The sequence below is a fragment of the Misgurnus anguillicaudatus genome, chromosome 13 (assembly GCF_027580225.2).
Source record: "Misgurnus anguillicaudatus chromosome 13, ASM2758022v2, whole genome shotgun sequence".
NCBI lineage: Eukaryota > Metazoa > Chordata > Actinopteri > Cypriniformes > Cobitidae > Misgurnus > Misgurnus anguillicaudatus.
This window is the reverse complement of record NC_073349.2, coordinates 22,130,256-22,145,296: the sequence shown is the minus strand read 5'-3', so window position 1 is coordinate 22,145,296 and position 15,041 is coordinate 22,130,256. Positions and strand designations below refer to the sequence as shown.

At 42.1% G+C, this 15,041-nt stretch overlaps 1 protein-coding gene across 12 annotated transcripts in view; it reads left to right on the top strand.

The window, feature by feature from the left end:
* camta1a (calmodulin binding transcription activator 1a) overlaps positions 1 to 15,041 on the top strand; it is a 489,649-nt gene that overhangs the window by 403,599 nt on the left and 71,009 nt on the right. The window lies entirely within an intron of this gene.

Sequence of the window (15,041 nt, the reverse complement as noted above, 5' to 3'; positions counted from 1 at the left end):
CATCTGATGACCCGTGTTTATATCCAAACACACCTGATTTCCTTACTAAGCTAAATTGTATAATTTACATGCTTGAATGCTGAATTATATTATTTCTGTAGCTTATCTGAGAGCTTATCTTTTTAGATTTGAATTTTGTATGCTTTTGTAAAGTTTTATGTGTTATCAATCAAAGTAATAACTAAGTGTACACCTTTCAAAAGAAACCGGAGTTGTGCTTGACCAAGTCAAATTTACAGCTGTGATGCTAGGGTGTTTTGGGTGCTCAGGGCATTCGTTATGCGGGTGCTTGGGTATACTGGATGGTGCTTTGGGTCTTCTGGGTGATAGATTACTGGCCCAAATCAAAAGTACCCATTCCATATATCGCCTCTCGGTGTCCATACCTCAGTGTGATTTAGGAACATATGGGTATTTTCATCCGGTGCACAAAAAATACAAGAACTCTTGCTTGGAAAAGTAAGAGCACACAGTCTTAGTTTTCAGACTTGTGGCACAAAGCATACTTAACTCATTCCCCGCCAGCCATTTTTTAAAAAGTTGCCCGCCAGCATTTTTTGTGATTTTCACAAAAGTTTCACAAAATGTCTTCCTGGAAATTTTTCTTCTAAAAATATATAAACATACAAATATATCAAAGGAAAGAACAGACCCCAAACAATAAACAAACAAACAAACAACAAAACAGGGGGAAAAAGTTTCATCCTATCTATATTTTTTTATCTGCATATAAACTTCTAAATAATTCTTTAAATAAATAATTATTATATTATAAATATCTATTATTTTAATTTATTATTTAAAGAATTAAATAATTCTTTAAAAATATTTTTTTTAGCAAAAAGCTAAAATAATTGCATTTTTGTGCAGGAATTTTGTTAGCGATCAGGTTCAGAACAATTATCAAAACATACACAGAGTTTAAAATTAGTCAATAATGTTTTGGCTTCAGTTTTCTCATAAATTGGGTAAGCCAAATAGTGGATAATCACTGTATTGCAGATTAACATAAAAATTAACCAGGAACACATTTTTTATGCAAATGTTTCTTTTAATTGACAAGATAACTCGTCATTGCCAGGGAGAGAGTTAATTAAGAGTTCATCGGAAGACAGCACTTATTAAAAAGAAGGATTTCTAAATGCAGGTTTTTGTGTTTTCACAAAAATATTATTGATAGTCTTCTCAGTATCCTCCGAGCTCATTCCGTGTCTCCAGTAATGAATCAGGTTGTTCCAGGATACCTATTATAGGGCCCTATAATTTCCGCGATCACGGAATCGCGGACAATATCGCGGAATTGGCAAATTAACACGGAATCTAGTGTTAACGCGGAATTTGGCGGAATTTTACATATTTTGAATAAAATTCTGTTTTTGTGTGGGAGAAGAACGTATGTCTGGGGGAAATGCAGACCAGGGGAAAAAATCTGAGCGACACACCCCCTCCCGTCGTTTTAGACCCCCCTCCAAAACACTGAAACCATGCGAAGCGGCTCTCCACGACACTGCTTTCGTCAGCAAAAAATTAAGAAATTCGACGCTAAGCACTTAGTTCCGAGCAGTTCCCTCATGACTTTTATGTGACCGGAGAGCTGTTATTTTGTAAGTTTTGTCAACATTCGTTCACTGTGAATGCAAAGATACATGCACTCTCTCATCCACGTGTGTGTGGGTGTGTGTGTGTGTGTGTGTGTGTGCGTGCGTGCGTGTAAATGCATATTTTGCAGTCATTAAGTAATCGTGTTATCCCGTTTTTCCCAAAATCATTTTACAATTAAAAATTCTAAATTAAAACGGAATTTGCACAAATTTAAACGGACAAAACGGAATTTGTGAAAAAATAAAACGGAATTTGGAAAAAATAAAACGGATTTTATAGGGCCCTACTATTACCAAACACATAGAGCAACAACCTCAGATTCGCTCTCCCAGAGAGCAGATTCACAAAGGTTACACAGCCGCTGAGAGTGTACATAACCCCATCCAAAAATAACCCAGCACGGCCAGGTCTCAAGCGATGATACAAAGTTACATTTCAGAAAATGTGACCACAAACGGAGAAAAAAGTGAGAGGGGAGCATGTGGAGAGCAGAAGAGATGAGGTTGAGAGAGAACGTAGACTGCGAGTGTGACGGCCTTTTTATCCAGCCTAGATCTTCTTTACTGAGAAAGTCTCAGTAATAAGATGGGAAAAGGAGAGGAGGTAATGAGAAAAAAAGCCTAGGAGGAATCTCTGCACTTCTTTCCTCTTGCTCTCGTTTAAAACGCTTTTCCCTCAGATAGCGGCTCATTCTTCCAGGCACGTCTCGGCGGTATTGCACGCCGCTTCTCTTTTTACTCTGCATACTGGCGGAGGTCTGCTGAGGAGATGTATTATTGTGGTTACCCAGCATCCTTTGCGCCTAAAAAGTTCTCACTCATGGAATGGCTGGGAGTGCAAATGGCTGTTTAGAGATTCAGTTCGTTAAGGGTATATTATCTTTCCGTGTGCCACACACACACACATACACACCTCTGTGTCTATACTTGTCCCTCACTTGATTGATTTAATCGTTCTATGTCCCGTTCTCTTGTTTAGTGCTAATCGAATGTAATTCCTCAGCTCTCCTTCATCAAATCTTGCAGTACAGGGCTGCGGTGTGGCAGCCGGGGACAAAGAGCCGGATATCATTATTATATTAATATGGCTGGATGTGAGGCCACACTTCATTTGTCTTGCAGCCTGGCAGATCTTTAGAAAGCGGTCAATAGCCTTCGCAGAGACCTCTTTATTGTGGGTGAGAAGAAGAGAAGGAGGAGGAGGAAGAGAGCCCAGCTATGTTGGGGGAATGAAATGACTCATAAAACAGAATATTGTCCAGATTAATCAGGGAACTGGCAGCAAACATGCACCAACACCCTCCCCCCTCTCTCTCTCTTTCTTTCTCATTCTCCCTCTCTCTTTCTTTCTCGCTTCCTCTGGAGCCTTCCCCAAATGATTGATGGTTTCTTCACTAAGGATCAGAATAAGGTGGATGGGGTGATGCCTGCATGAAGCATACATCTCACTGTCTCACCTCACATACATGCTCATTAAATTAAACAAGCTTGCTTACATAGAAAAAGAGATGGACACTAAGTTTTTTCTTTTCACTATCTGTTTACACACTCGCTGGATGTCAAACTCACTAAATTTGGCATGAAGCAGTATTGTGTGCAGCTGTCCATGGTGCTGAAAACAAACTTGTTAAACTATTTTATCAAAGCTCACATCCATCTGCATTTTAACCCCACTCCCATGCCGACGTCAGACTCTAAAGATCAATATTACCAGCAAAAGGTGCCTTGAACAGGACATTTCCATTTTCTGACCTAACTGATGAGGAAAAGTTGAAGTCCATCATCTCTTCATCTTCTCTGTGTTTGCCTGTAGCCGCTGGGTTGGTGTAAATTAGCCCGAGGCAGAATGGTCTTTTGTGTCCGGGTGGGTGCCTCTCTCCGTTTATTTATTCATAGCCGGTTGTTTGTGTGGCCACACCAAACGCGTGGTGGATTTGATGCACCCCTGACCGCACACTTTCCAGCCCCAAGTAATGTATATTTAACTTTGCTTACGCTCCCAGACAGAGTCATTTATGAGTCAAAGCTTCATTAGACGGATTTAATGGATGGGGACATTAATACAGGCCGTGTTTGCTTGTGTTTGTTATTGCTGGATTGTTTAGGGTGCTGAATACACAAAAGAGAGATGATGGCGTATTGATTTTAGAGTCGTGGGATTAATGTCTGTTATGAGGTGCCGAGGTGGTAAGTTGAAAGTTTATGCTGTCGCTTGGATCAGTGCTTGGGTATTGATTCAAAAGTCTTAGGACTTGTGGCTTGCGGCTACAGCAGAGGAACGGCCAGGCTGGATAGATATCAGCTAGAATTATACAGCGCTGATATGAATACTAGAATGTTGGTATTAGGTTTATGTAAAGATGTCATTTTTGTTGAATGGTAAAATACTTCTAAAAATCTAAAAGCTTTTGCTTTGATGTGCGCACATGTATTTACTTTATATAGATGCCCTCTTGACTCATCCGCATTCTTGCACGCATTCAGGTCATACGTGCTGCAAAAGCCTCATACGAAATGCCATCTGTTCTATATGTTGCTTTAGCCAGCCTATTGTCCTACTTCTCCATGCCCCACATAGAGTAAAATCTATGTAGAACATAGATGAAGACATGAATTTTCTTCCTTGATCAAACTTTGCAAGTTGTTTCAGGTTCTTTGTGGGAATTTTGCTTTGCATGGGTTTGCGCTATGTAGCATAGCTGCTGTGTCAGTGTTACACAAGGCCACATCAGAGTAAATCTCACAGGACCTCCCCTCGTCATCTGTAAACATCACCACCTACACCTGGTCCACTTTAAACCAGCACCCCAATTTCTAAACATTGTGATTCAGCTGTTCTCCCATCTCCATCTATCTCAGCCCATACCCTTTGACTCACATGGGCACTCGTTTCCCACACTTTCCCGTATACAGTATACAGCGGGAAAATAAGTATTTGACACATCAGCATTTTTATCAGTAAGGAGACTTCTAAGTGGGCTATTGACACAAAACTTCCACCAGATGTAACCATCAAAGCCAAATATTGGCTTTTCATACAAAGAAATCAGAACATTTAAGTATACAAGTTGAGTCATAATAAATAAATTGAAATGAGACAGGGAATAAGTATTGAACACACTTTATTTACCATGGCTGCGGGAGGCGCAATGATATTACTCAGCGACTGAAAGTAGTCCCCTTGGTTACTTTCAATAGCAGGGTACTATTTTCAGGCACTGCGTAATATCATTGCGCCTCCTGCAGCCATGGTACTACAGCAAAGTCCTTGATTATTACGCCGGATTAAAAAAAAAGTGGAGTGTCCCTTTAAGATTAGACCCAAACATACAGTACACAACTGGATGAGCAGTACATGATAAGCACGCCATATTTAGTGTGGTTGATTCATGAAATGTGTTAAAGTGCATTTCATAACACAAGTATGTAATGCTTTCTCAGCATCGTAGCAAGAAGTGATGTAGCAGGCATTGGCGAAAATCTTTTACCACAGTCAGCTTTCTCTTTTAGGTCAACTGCTGAGCAACAGTTGCTGAGCAAAGATAGTTAAACTGTCAACATGTTTGTAGCTTGCTGCCTGAATACTATACCTTGGGTTTAATGGAACAGACGTTTGAAGTTCGGCACCTTTAGTACTGAGGTTTGGTAAAGCAAAGATTTTATTCACCCTCATGTCTTTCCGGATTCATTTAAAATGCTTGGCAGCATTTGGTCCCCATCCAATATCATTATGGAGTATTTGGACAGAAGTTAGCCAAAATTTGCCTCTCTCTCTCTCTCTCTCTCTCTCTCTCTCTCTCTCTCTCTCTCTCTCTCTCTCTCTCTCCCTCTCTCGATAAGTCTATGATATATAAGTCACAGCAGTATGGATCTGCTTCTCCTTCCGACTGACCCCTTTGCCAACTTCCACTCTTTCTGTTTTGCCCACAACTCCTCCTGCCGTTCACATGGGCCCAGGGCAAAGAGAGAGACAGGATGTGAGATGGCTGCTTAATAATTCAGAGCTCTGTGAAAGGGCACGAGTCCGCCAGTGAGCCAAACTGACATTCAGCCTGCTATTGAGCGCTCGGCCGCCGGCAGCCGAGTGTGTCCGGCCGTTTCCCTCTGTGCGTCTGGGACATTAGAGCTGGAGATTGACCTGCCTTATTGTGTTAATCCAACTCTTACCTATAGACCCAGCAGCCCACATCACACACCACTGATGGCTCTTCATGGGCTGTGAAATACGCAGGCACTTGAGCGTGATCACGGCTGTTCTATTAGGATGCTGTCTGGAGAGACCGCAAGCTTTACGCTCTGTTGGCTGGTTAACTCGCTTTTGTGCGTGTACATGTTGGTTCGCGTGTGAATGCAGGTGTGTGTGTATGTATGTGTTTGTGGGGGGGTAAAAATGTCCCAGACGTTTCAGCTTTGAGAGATTTAACAGTGTGTATGTGTATGTCCTCCAAATCCGAGTTGGCACATCTTAGACTTTTCCTGTTTAAGATTTGTGTTCCTATGTTATCAGTGCCAGGAAGAGACCTCTGTGATCGCTCCTACCTTCTGATGTGCTGCCTGTAATTTCTATGGGTGAGCAAGTGTCAGATGACGGTAGGCGGTAAGCAAAGGCAGATCAATAGGACACACCAGGGCCAGTTGGCAGACGGCTACGTTTACAAGTGTGTGCGCGTGGCCGGGCGGTTGCAGGACTCGTGTCTGGAGTGCTCTGATCTGCGCTGTGATGTGTTGACACGCAGCTCGCATCCAGCATGCAACTAACGCTAATGACCAGAACTCTCACGTTTGTCCAGCACTGATTACAAATCAGAGACCCAATTAGCTTTGGGGGATGTGACGGTTGTGATATTCTCATTACAAAGAGAAATCACAAATTATGACAGTGAGAGACAGGAAAGTTTGAAGGTGATGTTTTTACCGTTTTTTTTACCCCAAATTCGAGTCCACTTACTTTCGTATCAATCTCTGGACATGTCATGCAAGCCCGGGCTCATCAACATACAAAGTAATGCTCTGACTCCAATTCTTGTAATTGGCAATTTTGTACTACTGGAGATCAGTTACTGCTACATCAGTTCAAGATTTTGACTGGTCCTGAGGAGTAACAGCTTCGTCTGAGTGAGAAATTAGGAGAGATCATCAATATTCAGCCCAGTCACACGAAATTATGTACCTATAGTCACATTATTTTTTTATTCTTTTCCGTGATTGTATCACGAATTTCTCTTTATGTGTCATTGTCACGTATTTTCTTACCATTGTCGCTTCGCTTTAGGGTTAGATTTACATAAAATGATATCCTTCAGGTTCCCACGGGTCCTTGAAATGCTTGAAAGTTTGTGAATCTGGGGGAAAATACAAGGCCCTGGGAAGTTTTTGAAAATATACATACATAGATACATGTCACTGAAAGTGCTTGAATCTATTTTATGCAAGAAGTTTTTCTGGGAAAAAAAATCCATATTATTCCCTATGTAGTGTAGGATAATATCATTGAAATTCTAGACTTTTTAAGCACCCGTACTAAACTGTTCGCTTTAAATGCTTATATCTTCTGTATGCGAATGTTGATTCATACCAAAAAGCTTTTTTGCATAGTTGTGTTTGACACATGAAAACGTCTCGGGTTACGTATGTAACTGTTGTTCCCTGAGAAGGACACGAGACGCTGCTTCTCCCTTGCCATACTTCCTCCGTCCCTGTAACGCCGTCTTTGGCAATATTTCATGGTCAGATATTTCAGATAGCGATATACTTCCTGGCTCCCGCGTCACCCTGTCTTTGTCGTGGAAGTTGAATTTGATATACACATTCAGACGCAAATTACCCCTGGAGGCGTCCCCAAAGTGTCACCGCAGTGATACAGCGTGAGTTCCCTCGAAAGGGAACTCTAACAATGTATCTTAAAAGGTAACACATTGTAACCTTGCTCTCACTTGAAATGTGTCCCCACATTTAGTACTTGAATTTGAGGGTATTGGACCTGGAAGTCCTTGAAAGGTCCTTGGATTTAAAGTTAACTAAGGTGTGGGAACCCTGATCCTTACCCAAACCCAACTCTAACCCAAACACTAGGCCAGTGGTTCCCAAACTTTTTCAGCGTGCGGCCCCCTTGTGTAAGGTACATTCCTTCGCGGCCCCCCAAAGAAAATTTGTGACAAAAAACTGTTCTAAAACTCAAAATTTTAATAAAAAAACATTAAATTATACAAAAAAGTACTGATTTTGGTTAGTAGCCTTATTTTTTTAGATTTAATTACACAGAATTCATGATAAATTAATGTATTTCAAAAAATGTCATAAAACTGGGCCCCCAGTTTGAAAACCACTGCACTAGGCGACAATGGTTTAAAAATAAAAAAAATTAGAAAAAAGAATATAAACCAATACTTTAAAGCAACACCAAAGAGTTTTTTTTACCTTAAAATAACGTTTCCAAAAAAGTTTCAGTGGTTCATCCATTCAAAACAGGGTGAATGGCACTTTCACATTCGCTTTGCAGCCCTCTATTGGCCAAAACCGCACTAAAGAAGTTTCCAACCGTCGGGTAGTGGTCCTGTAGTTCGAGTGAAAACTACAAAAACTTGCTTTACGGCAGACCCACAATCCAATCAGAGCCAGCTATGCTGCAGTATTTACGACAGTGGTAATGAACAATTACACTTCTAACCTGTAGGGGGAGCAAAGAGCAAAAAGTCTTTAGTGTTGCTTTAAGTGACATCCTAACTCAAACAGCAAATCTAACCCTAAACCGAAGCGACAATGGTTTGAAAATAGGAAAAAGCAGTTGAGTAACCAATACGTGACAATGACACATAAACAGAAATTCCTGATACGATCACGAAAAAACTCGGAAATTCGTAACAGTATCACTGAAAAGAATCAAAAAATGACGTGACTATAGGTACATAATTTTGTGAGAATGGGTAGCAATATCTCTGTGACAATAAAGTGTGTTCTGCTCTAGATTAAATCGTGGTCTTGTTTTATAGTGCGATCTACACTGTCAGAAAAAATGACCTAAAAATGGTCCCTATAGCTGTCACAAGGGCAATACCCTAATATGTTCCATTTGGGTACAGATCTGTATGCATTTGGTACCAGTGTGTATCTTTGAGTTACTGATATAACCTCTATACCTGTAGGTGCAAATGTGTACTTTGTGAAAGTGTAGTGACAACTAGGGACCATTTTTGATGCTGTAAATAAACAAATAGCTATGAATAATAAAGTGGAGAGCCACCTCTGCCTCTAGCGTTTAATTTACACCTCAAATTTAGTCGAAATTACCCAATTTTAGTGAAATACTCACACACTGTGGATGTGCTTGTGTGGTGTGAGGTCCTGTGTAGGTTTCGTTTTAATAAGAAATATGTTGAGTAGGTTTAATTTCATTCTGTAAAACGATGTGTAGGTCTAATTTACACAGTCTACACATCTGAACTTGTTTTGAATTCTGAGATGTTGTGTAGGTTTGATTCGATTTCACGTGAGATATGCTGGCCTAAATCTTTCTTGTGCTACATTTTAGGACCTAAACTTGGCTTTGCTGTGTTTCATGCACATCATGTTTTATGTAAATGTACTTGTTAGTTGCCTCAAACCATAGTATAAATAAAAACAAATAAGAAGAATGGATCGTCTGGGGTGGCACCTGCAGTTATGTACGTATGCATGTGTCTATGTGTAGTATAGCCGTATATCCGCTGTAATGCGATGATTTCATCAGGCAAAGATCAGAGATTCAAATGAGCATCGTAAATCACACACCATTAACAAGCTGCCTTGTAAATTAGCAATGCAGGGTGTGTCAGAGCTGAAACCGGGAGGGGGGCAGCCACATGGGGACACATAAACCACCTCCACAGGACTATTTACTGCCACCATAACCGTTCTCAGAAGCTGAATCTGGCACCCTGCCCTACACCCAGAGAGCCTTGATGGCCTTTTTTTGCTGGTCCATCTCCATTGCACGTTAGAAGGCCTGAGGGAGCGTCTGTGCTCTTTGCACCCTCACAAATGATAGAGAAAGATAAAACTAAAAGCTTTGGGTCTTTGCTCTTCCTCAACAAAACCCATAACTGATTCAACGGCCTCTTCTATTCTTATTCTCCAGCAGATCTTCTTCGTCTTGCTTTATCTCGCTAATGATGATGAAGAGGACGAGGAGATGTGCTCAGTCGGTCAGCCCCGTTTGGGTTATGAGTCACGTCTGCTGCCATAACATGCAGAATTGTACCGTGATAGCGATGACATATCTGCCGTTCTGAGGAGATTGAGCTGGCTCCCGTTGGATCTCAGTACGACGTGTCTGAAAAACATTGCTAATTGTATTGCGGCCGAATCGATGGCTTGAATGGAGCAATCAAAGACGTGCCAGGTTCCTGTTCGAAGTGGCTGGTGGGGGAGATGCTCCTTTAAAAAAGGCTCTCTGTCATTCTTTTGTGCGATCTGGTATCTGTCGGTGGCTCGTTTTTTGTGACTAGTCAAGTATTGATCATGGAAACGGCAGTGGCATTTGCATGTGGGTGTCGAAAATTCGTGGGGTAACAAAGGAACTGAGCAAACCACGCAAGACGTTTGTAAGTCTAAGGGATGCGGAGTTAAATCTGTTTTATTTCTAAATATTATGTACGTGACGTTTACGCCAATTTTATTTTTGCTTACTACTTACCAACTTAAACAATTTGGCAAAGATCTCTCCTTGCATCGTTTTCGGGAGATAAAATCAGGTATTAAAAAGTGTTTCAATGCTTCTCACGCCCTGTGCATGTACGTGTCTGTTTGTTGTGCATATGTGACTGTACTACAAATAGGTTAGAGGGTTTCAAAAATATACATTACTATTTTTTGGCCCCGAAGCTTGAGAGTGTCTTTAATTCGCCGGGCTTTAAATATTGCATGACTTCCTGATGGCAGTGGCAGTCAGAGGCTTGGCTGCTCTGGTATTAACCTGTCTGTATAAATCAGCAACCCTCCCAGGCCCGTTCTCCACAGCCGTCCTTCTATCTTCCCTCCCATCCCTCATTTGTCCATCTCAACTCCAGGTCGGTCTGATCAGGGTCCCTGCTCTCTGGGCTATAATCCTGTGCCAGGGGCCCGAACATCAGCGCTAGGCAGGTGACAAATAGTTTTTTAATTGCCTGCACCAGAAAAAGCATTAGTCTCGTCCCTTTCCTTGGTAGGGGTGGGGCGGGATGTGCGTGTAATAATAATAGCCGGGCCGACGCCTCCCTGCGGGCTATTTTTAGAGTGGGTATTTTGAGGGCTCGGGCAGTCTATGTGTGTGTTTGTGAGAAGGAATGGGGAATAAAGATTGTTTGGACGAGGAAATGGAGGCGTGGCATTAGTTTGCTCGTTCCCTGAGCCAGCCGGCACCCGGAGACGCTTTTCCAGCGGGCACATACGCACTCCTTCCTCAGCCTGGCTGAAATGAAGGGAAATGTGTGTGTGTGTTTCGTGTGCTGAAAAAACCTGATGAAGCTGTCCAGTTTATGTAGCAAGCTGCACACTCCTGCTGCTCTGGCTTGGTTTGTGCTTAGTGTTGAGATATAGTATTGATTTTTCCTCTCTTTTATCCTTTCTGTCTCTCTCTCTTTCTCTCTCTCTCTGTCCCTCTCGCTCGCTCTCATCAGTGCCCTTGCCATATCTATGTAAGATATTGGCTCAGCATTTGCTGAGGCGCACGCAGTAGCACGTGTGGTGGTAGGGCGACACTGACCCCATCCGTTCAGCAGGAGAAGACCGGGACGGGTGTAGACACAGGCATCTGTAAGAACAGGTCTAGCTAAGAGATGACGTGTGTTGTGAAAAAGTGTGCAGGTGGTCACAAAGTTGTTAGGGAGTTGTTTACATATTGTCTTCGTTGTTTTATGCATGTTGGTGGTTGAGCAACAGTGTGAATGTCTGGCCTGAAGCTCATCAATTTACAGGACTGAATCTCAGCATGACATCAGACTCACTAAAGTTCTGAAGATCCTCAGATTTGGTGTCCGCTTCCACAAATTTCTATTTCTGTCCATCTCCATTTTTGTTTCTTTGACTTTTTATCACTTGCACAACTGTATTTTCCACACCAATAGACAATGTCAGGCAAAAAGATAGTCTCACTTCAAGCTTGCACCATATGTTGGGTCAGATGTTAGTTTGAATACAGTGTTGGTGTGTCAGATGAATCAGGATGCCCAGATACGCAGGCTAAGGGGTGTGCACACCAAAGCTTTTAAATGCGGCAGAAAATGCCTGGAGGACACCGAATGCCGCCTGTTTTTTTTTTTTTTTTTGCTGTGATACTTCTGCTTTGTTTATCAGTAGTTGTACGATGCTCCATGACTTATAGTTGTCTCTGCACATAAAGTATATTCACACGGGTCGTAAGCGTTAATGCTTGACGGAAGGCACGTCTGAAGCGTGGGCCAACAGCCAATCACAGTGGCCGCAACACATGCTCCTCTGTTTTCTGGTCTTGCATAAATGTAATTGGCTGGCTCTGAACTAGGTTATTTGCAAAAGGCGATCTGATTGGCTGTTGTACGCGTTGGCTTTTGAAAAGTAGAGAAATGTTCAACTTCTGCCGCAAGCAAGGACAGTGACGCAATGCAGACGAATCTTTATAATTAGAAATTAGGATTGAATTTTATTTAGGTTTAAGAGATCCTGCAGTTTCCTGCTATTGCTCAAGTGGAAGGGGAGTTTACCCTTAAAAACTTGACACATCAGTTTACATTTTTATACACGTTTTAGTACTATATACATTTCTTGTATTTTTTGAATGTTTTCTATTAAAGAGGCTGAGAAACAATTATATATGAACACGTAGCATTGCAAAAACAACACATCTAATTTTGGCATGGTGGCCTAACCGTGGGTTCACACCACCCACGTTTGAGTCATCAAAATCGCGTCTACCGCATCTAGCTTGCTGCTTGAACATTTTGAGTTTACTTGCTTCAATCGGGCGTGAAAGCCGCGCGTGAAATTCTAGTCATCGAGACATTCACGTGGAAATTCACGTCATGGGAGGTGCTTCTGAGACTCTGCTCGCTTCCTGTAATCACGTCACTACTAGAGAAAGCTCTTGTTTGGTTAACGCTGCGCGTTAAATTAAATTTTTCAACTTGCACGTTTGCCACGGCAACGCTCAATTTGCGCCATTCGCGTGAACTAGATGCGCAAATAAGGCGGAATAGCGTCTACCGCGCAGCGCTAAATGTCTCATTCGCGCCGCGCGACCACCAGACGTGCGTCAACGTGTCTTCACATTGACTTAACATTAAAATCACTCGCGCTTGACGCCTCTACCGCGGCTGGTGTGAACGTAGCATAAGGGGCCAGTCACACCAAAAGCGCTTTAAACGCTTGCAAACGCAAGGCGCGACGCCCTGCCTTTTTCTAAAAAAGAGTAGTGCGTCGCGGCTTTTCATATTGCTAAGCAACCATCGAGTCAGCTGTCTTGTCAATCAAATATTGAAGCGTGAGTGCTCTTTTGCTGTTAACCTTCATTTTAGCAGAAACTTTAAAAAGAGGGCACTTGCTCTGACCTTTTTTTGAGGATGAGGGGTGCACAAACATGCAGGAAAGAGTGAGCGGAGTCCGGTTCTTCAAAGCAACTGTAAACTTCCCTCACCACAACGTTAGGCCCGCCTCTCCCCTCATTCGATTGGACTATGGAAAGACGCGAATGACGTCGGGCACTTCTCCGCTCTCAGCGCTCCTTCAAAAACATGTGCGCGGCAGGCAGCAAAAAAACGCAAACGCGCCCTGCCCATAGAATATAATTAAAAAAAGGCGCCTGCAACTGCCATAAATGCTTTTGGTGTGACTGGCCCCTAAGACTTTTGCACAGTACTGTATATGACTTCCTTTCATCAGTTAAACACAGACAAATAATTTTATATTAAAATGCCATCATGCCATCATCTTAATATGTCAGAGCTCCAAAAACACATACATCCATAATTAACGTAATCCAAATTACTTCAGTGGGTTAATAAATGCCAAAAACGATTAATATTGGTGATCGATACATCACATATCAATGGAAACCCAGATCAGTGCGGTAAATATGATGGCACATCAATAACTTTGAATCTCATTGGCTCTTGCCCATCCAGTGACTACAGTAGTTGTGTGTTTTGATGAGTGTCTGTCATGAGCAACGATGCTGTCAGCGAGTGTGAGTAGCTCTTTTTAAAGTAGGTATCTTTCAACTGCTTTCTGTCATAGCCAAGAGTCAGAGAAGGGACAAGAGAGGACATCGACGACAGCCCCTGCCATTTTGTAGAGGAGACCCCTCGCTCAACTCTCATCCACACAAACACATTTTGTCATCCTGGCATTTGGCATATGATCAGAGCGTGTCTGGACACTACACAATCTGTTATGGAGTTGTCCCTTTTAGACGCCTTCCTTGAAACGGGTCCAGAAATTGTCTGCGTGGCCTTTGACTTCACTAGTCGCCGTTCAAACATGGCCGCCATCCAAGCCTGTTCCGATCCGATCCAAATAGATGAGATATCTGTTTAATAAATGCTCACATGCTTTCACAGAGCACAGATGACCTAGAAAGCTCTAGTCAGGGTGTTACAGGGTTAAATCCACCTGCGCACCCTCCTCCCCGCCCGGCCAGCTGTTCTTGCTCTTTTACACCTCTCCTCTCTGTATTCACAGCTCCCTGCACTCCACAGTACCTCTCGGACCACTAAATGAACGCTCATTTGCAAGTTAGATAAATCCTTTGAATGTATTATGGATGTAAACAAATTAGCCTGTAGGCCCCAGACGATACCAAATTGAGCTGAGGTCTCTTCCTGTGGTGGGTTCCTGCACATGCTCAGTAGATTGATTGATGCTGTTTCAACTGCCTTAATTATTTCAGTATGAACTGATTCTCTCTGTGAGAGGCAGATGCGTTGTTAAAGTAATGCTCTTTACTGAAACCTCTGTAAAGCCCCCCGTCGAGCGCTTCCTTCGTTCATCAGTTCATAACAAGAGCATACAGACTATTAACTGAGTAAAAGGGAAGGATATGAGTGAGGTTATGGTAAACCTGTTTATCCACAACAGTGATTGTGAACAGTGTAATGCATTTATAATGGATGTTGTTGTTTAGTTTTGTTGCTTTCATTATGGTATTAATTCATTATCTGATGTGCATTTTTGTGATTAGCTGATTATTGGTGCTTACTTCGGATACATTCCCTATATGCATTTGGTTCATTCAATCTACAGTATACATTTTATTAGTATGTGTGTTCCCCTGAGTGCAATGACCAGTATCAAAGTAGATTTTAGTATGAAACAGTGGAGACAGGGTGAAGATAAACAGTAAAATGATATAAATATAGGAGAAACAGGACCTCTCAAAATCTTCAGATAATGTTTAAATCTATTTTACCTTTTTTGAATGCATGCTTATGCATGCCCACATGTGCTACAGTATCT